The 20,053-nt window shown below is 31.0% G+C and overlaps 1 protein-coding gene and 1 long non-coding RNA gene across 3 annotated transcripts in view; one reads left to right on the top strand and one right to left on the bottom strand.

Annotated features, from left to right (window-relative positions):
• The window catches only part of LOC148227311 (uncharacterized), a 31,479-nt gene extending 26,805 nt beyond the window's left edge, over positions 1-4,674 (bottom strand). Inside the window, exons 1-3 of the long non-coding RNA XR_015812053.1 lie at positions 4,398-4,674; positions 4,184-4,246; positions 4,061-4,106 (exon numbers count right to left, since the gene is read on the bottom strand). This is a non-coding gene — a long non-coding RNA (uncharacterized LOC148227311). The remainder of the gene's footprint in view (positions 1-4,060; positions 4,107-4,183; positions 4,247-4,397) is intronic.
• bs (serum response factor blistered) overlaps positions 1-20,053 on the top strand; it is a 116,578-nt gene that overhangs the window by 53,742 nt on the left and 42,783 nt on the right. The window lies entirely within an intron of this gene.

The raw sequence follows: 20,053 nt of genomic DNA on the forward strand, positions 1-20,053 counted from the left end.
TATCCTGAACGAAAAGGCGGTTAAACAAAAAACTAAAACTGGAACGTACTATTATAACACTTGACGCCGGTGTATTTAGTGATAGTTTTTTTTGTCGGTACACTCTATTTCGTTACGCCTTATTATACCCGGTGATGGCTCTTTGCTCCGGCTGTTTGTTACGTCGATTTGATTGATTGATCAAAACGTACTTGATTCGGTCCAGCGTCCGAACAGCGGGACTCTATCTGACCATTTTTTCAATTAGTAGTGCCGATAAAAAATGCACTTTCATTCGAAACACTGTTACGTTGTCATAGAACAAAAAAACCGACGGACGCTTCGTTTCTCGTTCGAATCGCAGTCTTTAGAAATTAGATATCGCCCAGATGTCCGATAAGAGTCTGTTTATTTTTCGCGATTAGTAATTGGCTCGAAGTGTGTAATTCGAAACTTAGTTGTGTAAAAAATGCTTTTCGCGTCACACATTTAGATATGTTTACCGACGGTAATTTCGCGAGGTGCTTGCGATTAAACTTTCAGGGTAATTAAATTACAACTCAAGGCGAATGTGCGATGGAAACTTGAGACGTTTCAAAACAAGTTAATTGTGTTTGTATCATTTCAAGTGCAATTAATCGTGGACACGACTGATTAACTATTTAATTGGATTATTTTCTAAATATGCTGAATTATATAGATACTGTTAATGTTAATGGTTTATTTTCCCCGTAAAACGAAGGATGGTACATTTAAAAGTAGTCCATGATAACATTTGGAGACAATAGTGTGTAATATTTTATTATATTTACATACATATATTAAAATCCAGTATTGTCATTCATAATTAAAAAATACTTCGTTGTAATGCACTGGGCTTACGCCTGTCAATTTACAACGGAAGATTAAAATATAAAAAAATAATTTAAATATGTATGTGTACAATTTTTGCTGAAAAATAAATAAATGATTTAAATCAAGTATGCCTGCGAATTAAATTACTTTTAGTTTTAATTACTTAAAAACTCAGTTAGTACAGATTTGTCCGTTGTAACGTATTGGGCGTACGCCTGTCAGATTTTAACGGAAGATTTAATACAAAATAAAATATGATATATAATTCAAAATAGATAAATAATTATTGATAAAAAAAATATGTTACTATCCTTAACCGTTAATGCGCCAAAGTAACTTTGCGTTGTACTTCACCTCAATACCACATATTTTTAGAATTAATAAAAAAAAGTGCCGCTGGATGCTGTTTTCAACATTTAAAAACCATAATTGAATTAATACTATTGCTTGATTTTAATATCTTTTGGAAAAAATGTAATTCTGATTTTATTATCAATTTTTATTATTAATTACGCTTCAAAGACGCAAGTGGCTAATGCTACACCTGTTGACTTTTAAAAGAAGCATATTTATTTTAGCCATTTTTATTACAGCTAATTATGTAGTAATAATTTAATGATTATATACCTAAATAGTCTTGTAATATTATTTCGTAGCGTATGTGAACGAGTTTAAGAGTGAGACTCGTAGGTGGCTTTTGGCAATACGGTCGCGATACGACGGAGCCTTGTACGTGGCTCATGGCATTAGAACGGTTAAAGAAAATGTTGAAGCCGAGGATTTTTAAGTTTTTTATACATTTATATTTTTTAAAAAGCGTTGAGGTGCATTTGGCTACGCCAATTTATTTATAAGATGATAAAGTTATAGTTATAGATATTTAAGTGGCTAACCACAAATTTCTATTAAAAAGGGTGAATGTGTAATTCAATTCAATACAAAGTTATAAAATATTAATGAAAGAAATTGCTCTGTAAAAATAAGCAGTGTATGACTGCTTATTTTTGCACACAAAAATTAATTGTTAAATATATTTTACTTTCAATTCCAACTACTTAATATTTTTTATATTTTAAATGTAGGTGTATCATACCAATGTAATTTACTAATATAATTATAAACTATTTTTATAATATACTATTTCAAAATTAAAATTATATATATACAGACAATATTTTTTGAATGTATATTTACATATGTCTTAACCCTTTCACCGCGGCTGATATTTTTGCTCGCCATTTCAAAATTTTCTAATGTGTGGGAGAGCACATATTTATGTCATAAGTTATTTAAATATTTTTTCAATAAATTTAAATGTTTTTCTACCTTAAATTATACAAAAAAAAATATTACAAGGCTTAAAGGTTCATGACACCTTTAGGTGCCCTATGCAATCTGGTGATTTTCTTGTTGATTTCTATAAGTGTCATCCGCGATCAAAGGTTTAAAATACATATATTTTTGTATTGATTATCTATGATCATAATTTTAGTTTGAAATTTTAGTTGTGCGCAGTTTTAATTTGTGCAATAATCACTGAACGACATAATTCAATCTATATAAATTAAATCAAACTTTAAAACCATTTTTTAAATATTGCTCTATTAATAGAAATATAACACATACCAATTAGATAATCCGTTATCGAAATAATTTTGAACAAACATACATACACACGTTCAATTTAATATACCTATGACTTTAACCCTTTCGTTGCCGAAATCTGAAATTTTGACGAGAATTAACGGATCTGAGGTCACCATTGAATAATAAATTGGATATGTCTCTGGAAGTGTTTTGATAGTAAAATTGGCTTTTTCCATTGTAGGCTTTTTTAATTCAATAAAATTAAGTGATAGTAAGACTAACTTATTTTTCAGTGTAACAATGAAATTGTCTATTTTTATTGAGATTAATTGCTATTATATTGGAATCAAAGTAATATTATCAATAAATATGCACCCAAGTTTTTTTTTTGATATATGGATAGATTATTATTTAAATTTATGTATCTAATTTTTCTCTACTCACATACATTTGTATGTATACATTATGTTATTGCGTGAGATTTTATCAGATTACGAATAAAATTTTTATAAGCTCACAATCTGCCAATTAACTGCTAAACTTGTAAATTGCTCTATTCTTTTAACGTTTGAAGGTTGTTTGGTGCTTATATACGACATAGTATTGCGCGGGTGTAGAGAGCGCGCGTGGGTTAAACCGCGTGAGTCGGTAGTTCCACGGGCCGCACAGGCCTTTGCGGCCGACGGGCCACCACTTGTAAGAACAAACGCGACGACAATATAATGGGGCCCACGGAATCGGCCTCATCCGACGCGATAAACCATGTAAACGCTGATGTAGCTGCCCTGTACCGGCCGATAGATAAAATCGATTTTGTCGCGTACAAAAGGCGCCGAACCGACGACGAAACGGTTAATTGTGCTCTACATCAGCGTTTCCCAATTAAATTTAAATACGGAACCCTTTTATATTGTATACAACTCACGGAACCACATAAATATTTAATATGCGTAAAAATACATGGGTTATCGAATTATGGTATGTAAATTAAATATTTAATTTGTACAATATATAACAAAAATAATTAAAAAAAAATCGCTTTACATTTAGAAAACCTTGTTTTACACAAGTACTCTTTATTATATATATATTTGAGACTAATTAAATATTAATTTTGTTCTATTTACATTTTAATTCCAGTAGATGATAAGTAGTAGTGCTTTCGTTGTTTTATGAAATTTCAATTGTATTTATCAATCTAATCGTCAAAGCACTATCTGAGATTTTGACGTTAACATTATTTAATAAATATGAAACTTAAGTTTCGTAATGATTATGGAGGGTTTATATTTAGAGCATAACTTTTATGATGAATATGCTGAGTCACATAGACCCTCCACTGCGGCTCAAAAAAAAAACAATACAATTCCAACAATAACACATAGTTAGCACGTAATTGCCCGCCTATGTGCAACACAATAATAGCCAAATGCTTTAGTCATGATTTTAAGTTAAAGAAAAAAGAAACTCAGTTAACACACGAGTTTTGACTATAGTACATGTCATTATACGAGACGAATACCAAATGAAGCGGCGGGTGACGTTCCGCGACTTTTCCTACAAACGTACGTCACGTTTCGTTCCCTTTGTATGCATACATTTAGAAATGAAAAATGCGTTTTGAAAGAAAAACACTCACCTTTTTGTTGTACTCGAGACGATTGTTTATCTCATAACAGCTCCATCTAAATTAAAATCAAAATTATGATTACATTCGCTGCATGTTTACATTGTATTTACTTAATAATATGTTTGCACTAACCTTCTTTTTTCAGGTATCATGTGACATTATTGATTGTGTCACGATCCGTGTCGATCGTCAGATCTGTGTAGAAATTAAATTTGTTTTATTATGTATATGACCTACGCAAATCTTTGCCCACTCGTTGTTTGCGTATATTTTAAAAAAATGTTATTTTAACGCATTAACACCCACGATCGTCGTAATTGAAAATTAACAAAAAATTGACACCCACCTCTGTTTTTGTCCAATTGATCCGAAATTGATGTCAACGGCTGCGTTTCGTATCCGTCCATTGTTTGAGAGTATTTTTATCGAATTTTCCGCAGGCTTTGGGGTTGTTTTGGTGTGTTGCGTTGACAGGTGTCGGGTTGCGCGCTAGGTTCGTGTGGTGCCGTTGCGTCGATATCTCTCGACAGCCTCCCTGCGCAGAGGCCGCGCAAGCACTGAGGCTCGGGCGGGCCCCCCCACCCTTCGGGTACGCCCACCGGTGACGTCACCGTCCCTCAAGCAGCCAGTGGCTGCTGTGCGGAAAAGTGGAAAGGGTAGTCGTGGTGGTGGTATGTGAATGTGCATGCTGGTTGAGTTTCTTTTATGCAGATTTTCGTTTGTCTTTTCCGACGTTGTATGTGTTAGTTAGGGATATTTTTATCAGCTCTTGCTAGAATTTTGAAAATCGAAATTAGGATATAAAATATTAAGGGTATTTATTAATATATTCATTAATTCGCCATCATTATTGTCTTCTGTAAATTTTCGATTCCGCTCTGGTTAAGATTATTTTCTATGTTACATAAATATAAATCATTGTTCTTAAAGTCGAAAGGGAAGAAGGAAGAAGGTATTTGGGAGCAATAGTTTTAAATGTATTCGCTGTGTTAGTTGTGCAAGCTACTTTTTTACCGCCCTCTTACTTCGTTAAAATAAATTTTATAAAAATACTCATAATATTTTATGTAAGATAAGACGAGCAAATATATTAATTTTAAAACGTATTCTTTGTAAAAATTTCAGTGTATTTATTAAATATTTACATAAAATAAAAAAATACAAAAATAATAATTTTATAGTATTTAAATACTATGCAATTAAAGAAAAAATATATTTAAAAAAAACTTTTGACTTTTAAAGACGCAAATTCGTCAATTGCTTCTGATAAGTTCAGTGGATATTATTGCTAGACTACTTAGGTTTTCCTGAGACATCGTAGATCAGTGATAATTTTTAATTAATTTTGGTTTTAAAAACTTCTTTCGCCAGTTGCAACGAAAACTGGCAGTGTTAAATTTTTTAAAAACAATCATAAAATTTAGGTAACATTCTGGAAACATGAAGGATTGTTCGATGACCAGAAAACGAGGAAAATTTCCCAGTAAGACAGAATTTTATTCTATAACTGAGATCTCTTTTTGACGTGTTTGTTTTGTCTGACTGGAATCTTACATCTAGATCCATACAATATATCTTAGATTAGGGAGACTCGAGAGTAACTTTACGCCTATTCTATTGTATTGTTGTTTTAAATTATAATCAATCACTGAATAAGATTGAATTGTTTGTTTTTTAAATATTATTTACTATTTTTTTCTCTCATTGGTATTGAATATTGGAAATTTTGATTTTGTTGAATTGGCCCTGGTTAGTTGCAAACAGCCTTAGTAATCGCTTGCATCACTCATTATATTAGGAATCAGACGAAAAAATAATTGCATTAAAAAATACGAATACTTCAATACTTCATACAGTAAAACGCTTAAATCGAGTTCTTGCATTTGACACAGTTATTAAGTGTGGTTCAAACAAAGATAATTCATCGCTTATTTGACAAAATGTTTTAAAAAAATTATGAAATTTATTTACAATTGCAAAAAGATGAGCAGAATTGAATCGTTTATTTGGTAATTTAGTACCTGAATTATTTTACTATTTTCCGAATTTTTCTTCAATGAAAAAACGTGATGATTTATTGTTATTTAAAGCAGAGTTTTTTAAACATTTTTACACCTGCAGATCATTGATAATAGGAGAAACATTTTGCAGACCACTGACGTAGAATTAAAAATATTTTTATAGGGTCCGATTTAACAGTGAATTATTTTAAGAAATATGTGCATTTAATACTTAGTTCCTTAAAACGTTAATCCGTCCAACAGTAATGCCCAGAAAATTCGTTTAATAACAATTATTTTGTATTTAAATTGTACTTTTTTAATATAGTACGATCTGAATTATCCGACGTTGCTCAGGTAAATAAAAATTATGAATTTTTTTCATCCGAGTCATTTGCGGGAGGAGGGGGGTGGACAATGAAAATAATGAAATCGAAATAATGAACTACCACTGACAGGCCAACTTTTGCCCCACTCCCTGATTCTAAATCATTAATTCTCTGGTTATCCTTCATAGAAAATACAAAAACAGTTTCGAATCTATCCCAAAAATATTTTTAAAAATATCCGACAGATCAATTATATTTTTACCAGTGAAAATATCTGATCTGGCAGGTGCTAATTTAATTATATAATTTGAAATTTTCCATACGTAAATATATGTACATTTACATACTTATCATTATTTATTTACATGCGATGTTCAAATGTTACAGTGAATCTGTATTTTTCATTTTTTTTTATATTAATATTTTTATTAGTGAAGTTTAAAGACATTTTCACAAATAGATATATATTTCTACTAGCGAAAATATATTTATTACTGAAAGGCGCTGGTGAAATTATATCCTGCTCTAAAATGTCTATGATACTCAATCTGACAATTGCGAAACGTACATTTGCTGTTCAAACCCAAACCTAACCTACACGAATTAAGCGAACTCAACTTTCGTTGAATCAAGTCCAAAATATAATATAAGCCAACACAACTCTTAGGGGAAATAAGTGGAAAAAGAAGTCGTTGCATGTTTCACTATGTTTTAAAAATATGATAGCTAGCTTTACCAATATTACTACGGACTTATGATATGAGAGTATTGGTCAAAGTATATTCAAACCAAATTTTGGTCAATAGGTGAGCACAAAAAAACAATTATCACTTATCGGTGACGGCTATATTGCTTTTGACGTGGATTTTTGACTTTTTTCATCACTTTTATTTTTTTTTCTAAGCTTGATTTACCCATTTTTGGACTAGTTTACTGTCTTCACTACTCTTCTTTTAATTAGTATTATAATTAAATAATGATTTACAGTATTTCTATTTTTTTCCATTTTGTGGGGTTTTAAAAGTTTGCCTGAATAAATATAACAAGACAGTATTAAAAAACGAGGGGCTTAACCACATTCAAGTTTAGCAGTTTGAAGGCTTTCTTAGAATTTTTAGCTTAACATAATAAATGGATGCCAAATATCAGCGGAAAATCAAAAAATTTTTACGAACCACCAGTTGAGATACACTGATTTAGAGGCACTCCATATTGATTTTAACAATCAAGTTGAAGATATCTTTTTAATGAATTAAAATTGCAATTACCTGTGACTTAAAATTTAAATTAAAAAACAAGTGTCAAGAGTTTTGTTTTCAAAAACTAATACCCACACTTTTTCCTAGACTACTAGCGATTACAGAAAGTACTTACCGTTACGTTATCTTTTAACTAAAAAAATAAAGCACTGATTTCGAATACTACGGATATAAAAGGCTGACACAAACAGAGGCTTATATAAATATTAGTGATCAATCTAGTGTTTATTATTAAATTTTAGTAAAGGTAAAAATTTAGGTTTTTGTAGTATAAATTAAGTTTTTATTTTATAATTCACAATTTCTTAAATGTTTATAATATATTATTTTATTATATAATATGAAAGGCGTTTATATAAAAAATCGGAAATCAGGTTTTTATTTTTGTGTTTTTTAATTTATATTTTAACTTTTTACATCATATTACCATATTTGCGTCTTTGTGCATAAAATTTTTCACTTAACTTTTATTAAAATTTAAATATTTGCTTTTATCAATTTTTTCTCATGTTTTAATTTTATTAATCGCTAAGTCATCAAAAGTATCAATATTACGTAATAAGTACATCAAAGAGTAGATTTAATTTGTTGTTATTTATAATTTCAATATATCTTTGCAACATTGAATTTTCCATTGCGCTTTTTCGAAATATCTTAATTAACCCCGAGTCACATCATTACAAATATTGATTATAAATTAGGTGCAAAGTCTGGAAATTCTCAATATCGTATCTTCCCTCGTATTATCCTCGTTATTAACGTTAAGTGAATTCCTCATTTGCACAGAATTTTTACCCCCTTTTTTCATATTTGTTTTAATATTAAAATTATTTGCTTACATTTTTCGTATATTTAGAACCACGAGTAATACAATTTAAATTTAAAATCTCAAACATCCAGTGATCATTTTTAAGTACTTCCCGAGATTTACAAATTACAGATTTTAAATTTCTCAGAAAATTTCATGGAAAAGTCTTGGGACAGAATCCTTAGTGTAAGCGGGTGAAATTGTTTTTAGTGTTTGAAAATTTATAATAATTAGCATGTTTTACTTTTTTCGATAGTGTACCATTGTTTAAATTATACATAATCTTAGGTTTATAATGGGACCACAACGAGGGCTTAAAACAATAATACGAGTACACGAAACATTACCAGAATAAGAATTCTCTTTTTAAAACCTTAATAAATTTAAGAAACACCAAAAGCGCTATACCCCTTTGCTTGTTTTGGTTATATCAAATCGTTTCTTTGTGCAATATTGACAATTTATTTTAATTATCAAAAATCTAAAGGTGTATCATGAAACGATAATATAATTTAGTTATATAGTAATTAATAGGCATAAGTTTGTTGTTTTAAAACGTGGAATAAAAAGTTTGGAAAACACAGCCATACATAATAAATGTAATAGTATACATTTATTTTAACGATTAAGAACTCTGAAGCCGTATTTTCAAATTAGTTGGTATATATTAAAATGAGGATATAAAAAATAATGGCTAAAAGTTTGTTGTTCTAAAATGTGGACCAAAAAGTTTGTAAAACGTAGCTATTCACTACCAATGTTGCTTGAGATTTTTATGATTGGAACTTCATCACATTTTATAAATATAGTGAGAGTACGTATAAGTTTAATAGATATCTATCTATCAAAATGTAAAAAAACTCTTTTTTAAAAAAGGTTTTCTTGATATATATATATATACACTATTAAGAAAATTAAGATTGAAGTTTGATACTCTTGTTTTTTTCTTAAAAGAGTATGATTTTACTTGGTGCAAATAGCGCATATCAAATAGATTTTGAAATAGCATTTTGTAGTACTGTAAAAGATTATTATATTAGTAACAGTCCTTAAAGCATGTTTTATCTTGCTCCTTCTCAAATGTGTGATGACGATATATTTAATACCTATCAATCGCCTTATATGGCTATACCCACATAATAAACACAAGCAATTCATCTTTTATATTTCCTTTAGTTAATAAGATATAACAATGAACTTGTATTAATTCTAAGGTAATTATTCGAGTTGTTAGGATTTCCTTCTTTGAACTTGAATCTGTAGTAGGTTAATTTTAATGGGCATCGACTTGTACGCATTAATATATTTATGTTTAATTAATGGTGTTCGTAGATTATAAAATCAGTTTACTTACGTGTGGGTGGACCGAAACGCGTTTACACATTTTCACGGTGTATAATGCATAGCAAACAATTCAAGTGTGAAGTAAATATTATATATTTACCATTTTAGATGATAATTTGAAAATATTTAGTGTATTTTGAAGGTTAGATATGATGGAATCGATGTATGATTTTTTTTTCGATTTTCTTTGTTCGAGGCGAAATTTTCCAAGGATCTGAACTCTCAAGCCCTTATCTCTCATTGAAGTTGTGTTTTGGCACCTGCTGCGCAAATAGTTCCACACGACACCAAGTGTCCAGCATGACGTCAGGGTCTTCGACGAGGAGCCTCCCCACGCGAGCAGGCCGCGACACCATATAAGGCTACCGTACTAGTCTGCCTAGACTGCCTACCACTCTCTGGCGTAGAGCTGTAGCCCACATGCCTCATGACGTGTTTATTGTCGTGCGATCGTAATAGCGTTGTTTTGAAACGAAAATATTGATAATATTTGCATACGCCATTGTATAAATTAAGAGGTCCTCGCGGCGTTTTTTGGCGATTTTTAGAGTCGACCATATATGGATATATTTTATTAATAAGCAGCTCTAACATAGACATGCTCTAGATATTATAGGAATGATCAAAATTATAATTTATTAGTAATATTATTGCCCTCAGATTATCTTTGAATGAGACTATGAAATTGACGCCTCCACGTTTTATAGTATTACTGTTATTATCATTATAGCGACTCGTGTCAATGCAGATATAACATGAAATTAATTAATATTTAATTAATGATTATGTATTTGCTTTCAAAATATTTATCATAAAATTGATTTTTAACGATATTTTATATGTGATTTTGAACTCATTTCCTTTCGGATACTTGTGGCGTTGACCTCTTAGATCACCGTTTCTGCGTGTGGGCCGGAATTCTCAAAGCGAATGATCTTTGTTTGTATGAAGAAAAAAGTATAGTGAACGCGGAAAAAAGCTTTTCAATTATCGACGAAGCATAAATTGTCATTCGTATCTGAAAAGTATAAATTTGCGATAACGTTATCATCTTAATTCAACAATAATGAAAACTTGGCGAGTCGCTAATGGATATGAATAATATTAATGTACAGTGTGATTTAAATATGTCTTGCCAAATATTATATAATTTTGACAGTATTATATGGGTGTAAAATACTTACGTATCACCGCAGTTTAAAAACGTAGTCACTGAAATATTTTCAATTAAAAAATACTTTCTTTGTACAAATTTGAACTAGTATTGACATGCTTGAAATGGTTTTTTGCTCCTGTTTTTGAATATTTTATTTTAAGGTTCTTCAGATCTTCGTTCCAGCAACCGCCAAATGTGTTTCTTGGTCGCTTCATTGCTACACTTCAAAATCGAAATGTCTTGCTCATTTAATTCTTTATGATTTAAGGAAGCTGTTAATTATTTCCGAATTTATCAGCTCTTTTAGTTCATGATTTTATTAATCAAAATATGCTCCATTTACAGAAATGGTATTTTGCCAATGATTTACAAATTGATTAAACCCCTGTTTATAAAAAAATATATAGATTGAATTATCGGTAATTTGACAACTAGATTTGATACAGAAAAATAAATAAATAATGCATTCAGTTTTCTGAGGTTATTTCGCGACTTGAATGATGAATGATGAATTCGAGAAAAGGCAAAAAAAAAACTATGAAACAAATATAACGATGATTCTGGTGAGCTGTTATCTGAAAAACTATTACATATTAAATAAATTCTCTGACTAACAGTACCCTCGTCAAATCCTGCGCTTGCCTGCAACGCATTGTATTTAATTTTGAACTCGTACAAAAAATATACTGAAATCTTCTGGTATATAGCTTACGAGAATACCAAGTCATTTACTACGAACGTATTTTTTTGAAAATAACGTAATCCTATATGACGAGTCGTTTTTTATGGGTTCAAAATATTTTTTATGTGACAGACGGCATACGAAATTTTTTTTAACCTAGCCCGGACCAAGCGGGGGACTCGAAGCCCCCTAAGTCGCTATTTTTCGTTGTAACTTTTTAATTACTAATGTTAATAAGTTCATATTATATGTAATCCTGTATTAAATCATTACACATATGTTCTGATAATTTTTAGTAGATTTCATACATAAATAAGGATTAAAAACAAACATTTGTGATGAAATACATTGTTTTGATATTTTTGCGTGCATTCGTAACATAACAAGAAGAGCAGTTGGGATAAAATATTTTGTTTCGCTCACACTTACGGTTATAAATGCATAAAATGTGTATTTCATCCATTAGGTGCGAGCGAGATATACATATATCGCTCTGGAATGCGCACGATTTCCGGTGTCGCACGAAGAAACGGATGACGAAACTGCGCTTCTCAATTCGCGTGGTATTTAGTTGACGGCAAATTTACTTTTTTCATCGTGTTTTTGTGATTTCATCGTTTTATATATTAGTGTTATAATTAATAATGAAATTTACATAATTACATAATATTTAGGTATGTAAGAAGTTTTATTGTCATCATTATTTTTATTACATAGTGTTTTTTTAGTGTAACATGTAAAAACAATAATAATAATAATGAATCAAAGGCAATATAAAAATTTAAATTAAACATTTCCGATTAAATCTATTGTTTTGGTCTTTTTGCGTGCATTCATAACATAACAGAAAAAGCAGTTAGGATAAAATATTTTTGTTTCGCCCACACTTTCGGTTATAAATGCATAAAATGTGTATTTCATCTATTGGGTGCGAGCGAGATATACATATTGCTCTGGAATGTTTATGATTTCCGGTGTCGCCAAGGACCTAACGGATCTCTTGCAATTTTTGAGACAGTGTTTATTCAATACGCGCGGTGTTTATGTTATATACTTTGATTTTGAATCTATGAATTCCTATAATTATATAATTCAATAAGATTGCGACACAATTTCAACGATGCAACGTAATTAGTTCATCGACCTAAAATCGTGATATACGAACGTTTGTTTATGTTAAAGCAATTAGAGCAAACAAGGGGTCTATTCGGTATCATTCGTTTGAACGAAACCATAAATCGATGGGACACTTGAAACTGGAAACAGTACTAGACTTGTTCTCTTTGTCACAGAGATGATGCGTCACATGTAGTCACAGGGTCGATCGAAGGGACAAATCGATGGTGTACATGTTACCTTATGGAATGTGTCATAAGGAAATGCGTCACGTGTGCAATGTATATAAATATGGGAATCAAATAAAGAGAAGACACTTGATATTGATCTCGGAGAGAGAGAATATTGATGATAATATGTAAAGCCCTGCACATAAATTTATAAATGAAAAAATAAATATGTAGTAAGTAAATATATTATTTTTAATACAATAGTTTGAGAAACAGTAGCACTTGTCGCAACATCGGGTAGTAGTGGGGATAGCGGACACTGTTCTGCCCGCCCACAGTGATGAAAATGACATGCTTCGATGATGACGCTTCTTAGTGTAATTTTATTTTACGTAAAAAAACGATAAAATGTTATAAAATATAATAATTCCATGATATTAATATATGTAATGATTGTTCAAATGCATATACTTGATTTTATGCTATTATTTCTTGTCGAAAAGGTCTAAAAATTAGTATGAAGATCGGGGGTCTTTCCGTACCCACGTTGGGAGCGTACGTTTTTTTCGTACACTCGGTCCGGTAAAGGTTAAACCTTTTACTATATTAATTAGCAAACAAAGTTTTACAACGTGTCAGCACTTGTATAGAAATGTGTTTTTTATTGCAAATTTTCTAGTTGAGAAGATTTAAAATGTTTCTACCTAAATGCGATTTACGAATAAGGGATTTTTATTCTTACCTCTGCCTTAGAAACGCTTTTGACTTTATCAAAAAAACCTTACATAAACATGAACTGCCGAAATTAAAAATGATAATATTTTAAAGTATATTATTTATTATTATACTTATATTTATGTATATTTAGTTTCTTAAGTCAGGCGAGACTATTTATGTTGGAACCTTTAATTATGGTCATTGCGACCAATGAACCTTTCTGATGCTGCAACAAGAATAAGTATGGGGCAATAGGAATGGCCGTGGAACAATATACTAAATCAATATATGTATTTTAGAAAATCGATCCAAAGATATAAGTGTTACTTATATTCCAGTCTTCGGATCGATGCAAAACCTAGGTGTTTGCTTGTATGTATTTTTAAATAAATATTACAAGTTTATTTTTTGAGTATGATTTCATGGGTGCATTCGTAAAATGCGCACATATAGGAAGCGACACAGTGAATCGTGATAATAAATATTATATTCGACTTCGTTAAGTATTCCGCGAGAGGAAAAATTAAATTAAAATTTGACACGTACGTTTTTCGCTTCCGATTGCACGCACTTACGGGACATTATCCTTTTAGAGTCGATGGATCTGTTGGACATTTCGCCAAGAAGGTCAATAGACCCAAATGTCGGGACCGGAACCTTGATCGCAGACCACGTTGACACGTAGCAACTTCACAGGAAGAAGCACCTTAGTGCACGTCCAGGAGATTAATGAACGCGCTGGTCGTGATTTGAATTTTGCCAAAAACATAGAGATAACTTCAATTGAGTATTTTGGGAAACTTTCAGTGATGATTTGTAGTGTCTATGTATCTTCTGAAATAAAATATAAAGATAAGTCATGATGTTCCTTACTCTAATAGGTACTATTGTGTGATTTTTAAGGTTAGATGCTCAACAGGAAATAATGCATAAATAATCGTGAATTATTTCTATTAGTATATTGCTAAGCTATTTCTTCCTTTAAGTAATAATCTGTAAGCATAGAATAAAAAATATTAATTTCCTATGTACATAATAATACTATATAATAATTTAAGCTAATAAAAGATTTAGTCGCCATAAAGATAATTGCCCATTAAAAAAATATATAGCAATCATTATAATATATGTCTACTCCATAAAAAAATAATTGCAAATATGTACGGGAAATGTCTTTGAAAAAAACATCAAGTGGTTGGTAACTCAAACACTTAGACTTTTGCCTCTTCCTACAACATTAGTGCAGGATTATGTATTTTTTACATTTAAAATATTACAAAAAAAATATAAAAAATCTCTTAGTTCTCCAAATTTATTATTATTTATTCTTTGGCAATTAGATTTTAAAATATGAACATTAAATAAATAAATTAATTTAAATGCATACGTCCATAAATAGATAAGTAGATAATTTACATTATTATTAATTTATAAATTAGATGGTTTTGCAAAAAACAAATATTCAATCAAGTTCTAACATGATCTGAGAGCTTCATATTTGATAGCTTACGTGGGATACGTACATTACACAACGTAAATATACATTCGATCTTGAAATCATTTAACACAATTGATTGTAATGATCTTGCTCGAGTGTTCTGATATTTTTTAATTTGATTTTAAACTTTAAAAGCTGGAATAATTAAATCTATGGAAGTCCCGGCCCAAAGAGGAAATAATTAAAATGCAACGAACGTAAAGTGCGACATCAACGTCCATTTATTAATTTACACTTAAAACGTAGTCCATATAGACACGTTTCGATTTTCCGCCCTGGAGTACGCGTTCTGATGACTAACTATAAAATTTATGGTTGCTCTTTTTTAATTTAGTTATGGTTGCTCTTTTTTAGTTTTGATTAATGCCCGAACCTCCCACGTTTCGCTTTGATCCTTTAAGAACGAAGATCGACCTTCATTTTTTATTATTTAAGAATATTAAGTGCGTCATTAATTTAGTATGTTTATTACGCGTTGATGTAATTAGCGTGAATGCATATGTCTTCTCATCTTACTTGCCCAAGAATCCACCGTGCCACAATATCCCTTCGCAAATTAATTGTTGCGCTGGCCGTTTTATTGTGATGGAATATTTTATAGACCATACGTTCTGCCTGGAATTATCGATAGGCATAAACGAGCTCTCAGACAATTTCATGGCGGATTTAGGTTACTGAAAAAAACGCGTAATTATTCGTTTGGTAATAAAACTGCATCGCTGGTGCAATTGCAGTACGAATTGAAATTATTCACATAAAATTAACATTTGTTATGTAGAACAATAAAATTAATTCTATGTGAATAAATCGAATGATCCAATTTTTGATAAGCGTCATATTATTGTCCCATATAATTTAGCAAAACATTTATTTCGAATTTATCTATTAATAAAATATATTTAAACTTGTTATAACTATACAACGTTTTATGATTTTATTGTGTGAGTTAAGCTTCTTACTAGAAGAAATCGTTAAACTTTTTAATAATTCAAAATGATTGTCATTCTATTGTGTAAGATCATCTTACTTGTATTCCCAGTATATTTGACGTTTATGTTATTATAAATATTATTTACTGTATTTTCATAGCCGTATGAATAGTTAATAAATTTATTTCTGCATGCATATTTTAAAAATAAGTACTTGAAAGCTAAGATTTATTATATTTTATTTAGTTCAGAAAGCTATGTTTTATTTGGCTTAGAATCATGGAATATATTTTTAACAATTTTCGATTCGAAACGTAAGACATATTGCTTCTTAGTATATTATAATTTAAAATCCCTATATTCCTTATAAACATATAAACCTAATAAAAATATATAAGTATACAGAAAACTTTATCTTCGAAACACATGGATATGATTAAACGTGTTCCATTAGAAATATTTCCAAAATATAACTTCTTATTTAAAGACGTTTTAAAGGCACAGTATATCTGTAAATTGTAAATAGCCGAAGGGGTTGAATACTGCATGGAAATTTCCTCAATCGCGATCGATCTAAAACTGACTGAAAATCGGCAAGTTCATGTGGATATTTTAGTTATAAATAAATGTTAGAATTTTAACCAAAATAATGAAATAAAACAGCACCGTAAAAATTGAGTATAAAATATTTTTGCCTATAAATTATTTATAATCTTCCAAAAAGCATTTACATATGTTTGTAATAAAAATATAATATAAGTTTTGATATCGGAGCTATGATTAGAAAAACCGTAATCAAAGCTTTACTTACCTTGTTACTAACCCTTTATGAATCAATTACCGAATATTTATTATTAATAACAGAATATTAACGACAGCTTCATTTGAATGATTTAAAAAAATGAGCATTTCTTTGTTGGCATTATTTAATTTGCTTATGTAAACAATACACATAGTTACCATAGTTAATATAATATTATAAGATTTATTATTGAATATCTTGTAAAATGTTTTAGTAATGTAACTGTTACGTTCTTTATTATCAAAAAATGTCGGAAGTTTTTGTTTCACAAAATAACTAAAATTTGCCCATTTGGACTAACTCAGTTTCCTCCTTACATATCAGGTGATAAGTAATCATTTCGTAATTAATTATTGTAATTAGAAAACAAATACATTTTGAAATCTTTATGAAACCCTTGAGAGGCAATCAACAGCTTATCGCTCGATCGCCTAAACAAGATGTTATCTGATCAATATAGATTTGTTTGTCCCTAACTCAAATGCTGTGTCTCAATCTCGTTCGGCGCCGTCGATCCGCCGCCGTGGGCGAACGACTCAGCGCAAAATTCGGTGGTCGGCTCGCGGCCATTTATGGCCATAACAATTTTACAGGTCGTAATCACGCGCGACTCGTAAATAATACATCGGACCCGTATCCGGCCGGTGGGCGCGCGCATCCTCCGACCCGGAAGTCGGTCTTTCGTGTGACCCGCAACGTTGAGAGCCTCCTCTCGTATGCGGCCCGCGTGCGCCGAGACGTGCCCGTGCAACGGTGCAGGCGCGCTACTATCTCCTATCCGTCGTATGGTGTCGACTCGTTCGCAGATTTGGGCCGCATCTCGATGTCGAGCCACTTCCGGTGGAGATTCTGTGTCGTGCGCTTTTACCTTTCTTTCGATTTATTTGAGTATGGTTTCTATGGTTTCTATGGAATATGGCAACTATAAAAAAAGAGCTGTCAATAATAAATTTAATTTAAAAATCTTTAATGTCTAATGATACATTATACCAGGGATGATTATTGAGTTCAAGAAAATTGCATGTAATGGCATGCATGTACTTACATTATATCATTATTTCATAAAATTTTGTGAATTAACTGCATATTCGGTGACCATAAAATTTCAAAAACAATGGAGAAAATGAAATGACCGATATATATTTTTGTTTCGATTGCAAACTTTTACACAATGCGAGATAAATTCATTCTTTAGTAATTCTTTAAGGTTTGGTAACCCTAAGGGGTGTGACTTCGCAGCCAGTAAGACACAGGTGGAAACTAGTGAGAATTTTATTAGATTATATTACATATTGCGACAGACGATAAACGGCGAGATGTTTTTTTTTCCGAACAGTGGTGGAGAAACTGGCGCAGGGTTGTTGTCGGTGGAAGATCCTCAGAGGTCTTGTAGGTGGCGTGGCAGCGACAGTGTCTCTTACTGCGTTGATCGTGTTCGGGAGTCGCTCTCGTGATGTGAGCGTCCATGACAGTATGTGTCCGCGAGCAGACTGGTGTCTGCTAGTCTCTTCGAGTGTCTGCCGGAGTCTACTGGAATCTGCCAGGTGACTGCTTGTGACTGCCTTCTCCTTATCGGAATCCAGGCTTAAGTATCCAGGGCTACAAAGCTTGCTGACCAATCACAATCATGCAGTGATCATCCAGTCAGTCGCTACTCTCGCTTCTTAGAATCAATGAAATAAGTATACACCTTTAGAAAGTGTCATTTGCTTGATTGAATTGTTTATGCGTAATGGGAAATATTATGACTTTACGGTGCTATTTGTCTTTCGTGACCGTTTCATAACAAAAAAATATTCATTCAATGCATCGGAGAATCCTTGCGCGTTATTTATGTAGAAACACGAGAGTCGTAACGAGAGCATTTGTGTAAATCACATTTGGTCATAGTAATTACGCGAGTTTCAAGAAAGGATCCTTTACAAACGTGGACATCCGTATGGTCCGCCACAATTCTAATTGTTAATTTATTTTATTCATCCTTTTACTACAAACTTATTTCAATACTTGACTATGAATAATTAGTCTCTTATCCTCAGCACGTCGTTGTTCAGTTTCTTCAGCGGCTTCATTGGAATGTATTGTAGTATAGCAAGTAATCGGTCAACAGCACGTCGCTGTCGGTCTTAATTTTCAACTTAAAAGTTGAAAATAGCACAGTTGACCTATAAATGACATGTGAAAATGTCATGTCGTTACTGTTCAACGATTGGGAGGAGACAAACACATATATTTTCAGTTTTATAGTATAGATTATGCTCTTATTTGTTACATTTGGACAATTGTTGGATTTATCCTAAATATTATTTAATATTTTTTTTATTGTTTTTAAAATCACTACTGCCTATTATAATATAGATTTTTTTATATGTAAAGACAAGTATTTTGAGCATCTATTTTTTCCAGTATTCGCATTTTGATTTCCATTTTTCGGTAATTTTCGCATCTTTTTTTTAGTATTTTCGAAAAAAATCTCAAAATGAGCTAAAAAACGTATATATATTATAATTAAGCAACTATTTGCATATTTTACGACTTAAGATTCCTTCGGTACTCCAGAATATGCAAAATACTCAATACTTTTTGATATAATAACTCAACTTACTAAAGTCCAAGTTTAACCCCATAAGTTTAAATTTTGTGTTAAGTAATTTAAAAATAACGTGTGTGTCAACCAAAATCAGCTAACTGAATGACAATTTGGTTTAAATTTTTTAGATATATCATGCATTTTCCAAATTACTTTCGAATTTTCCAAACATTACTCTAATATTTATTTATAGCGTTGTATTTTTTTTTCTATTTTGGTTCTATGAAAATGTAATTAGAATATGCACTTTTTTACAATTTACGTTTTAATTTAAGACACGAAATTAAATTTCATTCTTATTTTCAAAGTTAAAAAGCTCTTGCAAAAAATATGATACAATCTATTTTTGTATTTTTATTGTATTAGGAATATAAATTGAATTTACTCAGTCGTCGTCTGACTGATCAGGTTTTTCTGGCTTTCCCGTTTCTAAAGAGTGAACGTTGGTGTGGTTCCCGTTTGAAGACAGCCGGAACCGCTTTATTTATTATTAAATCTTATAATGATGTAATGCTTCTATACTTTAAATACCCTTTTAAACCATATTCGACGATAATATAATATATCAAAAATTGATATAAAAAATTAACCGAATGCTTAAC

This window comes from Plectrocnemia conspersa, unplaced genomic scaffold, assembly GCF_051122295.1.
Source record: "Plectrocnemia conspersa isolate PC_06_02 unplaced genomic scaffold, ASM5112229v1 ptg000013l, whole genome shotgun sequence".
In the NCBI taxonomy this organism is placed as follows: domain Eukaryota; kingdom Metazoa; phylum Arthropoda; class Insecta; order Trichoptera; family Polycentropodidae; genus Plectrocnemia; species Plectrocnemia conspersa.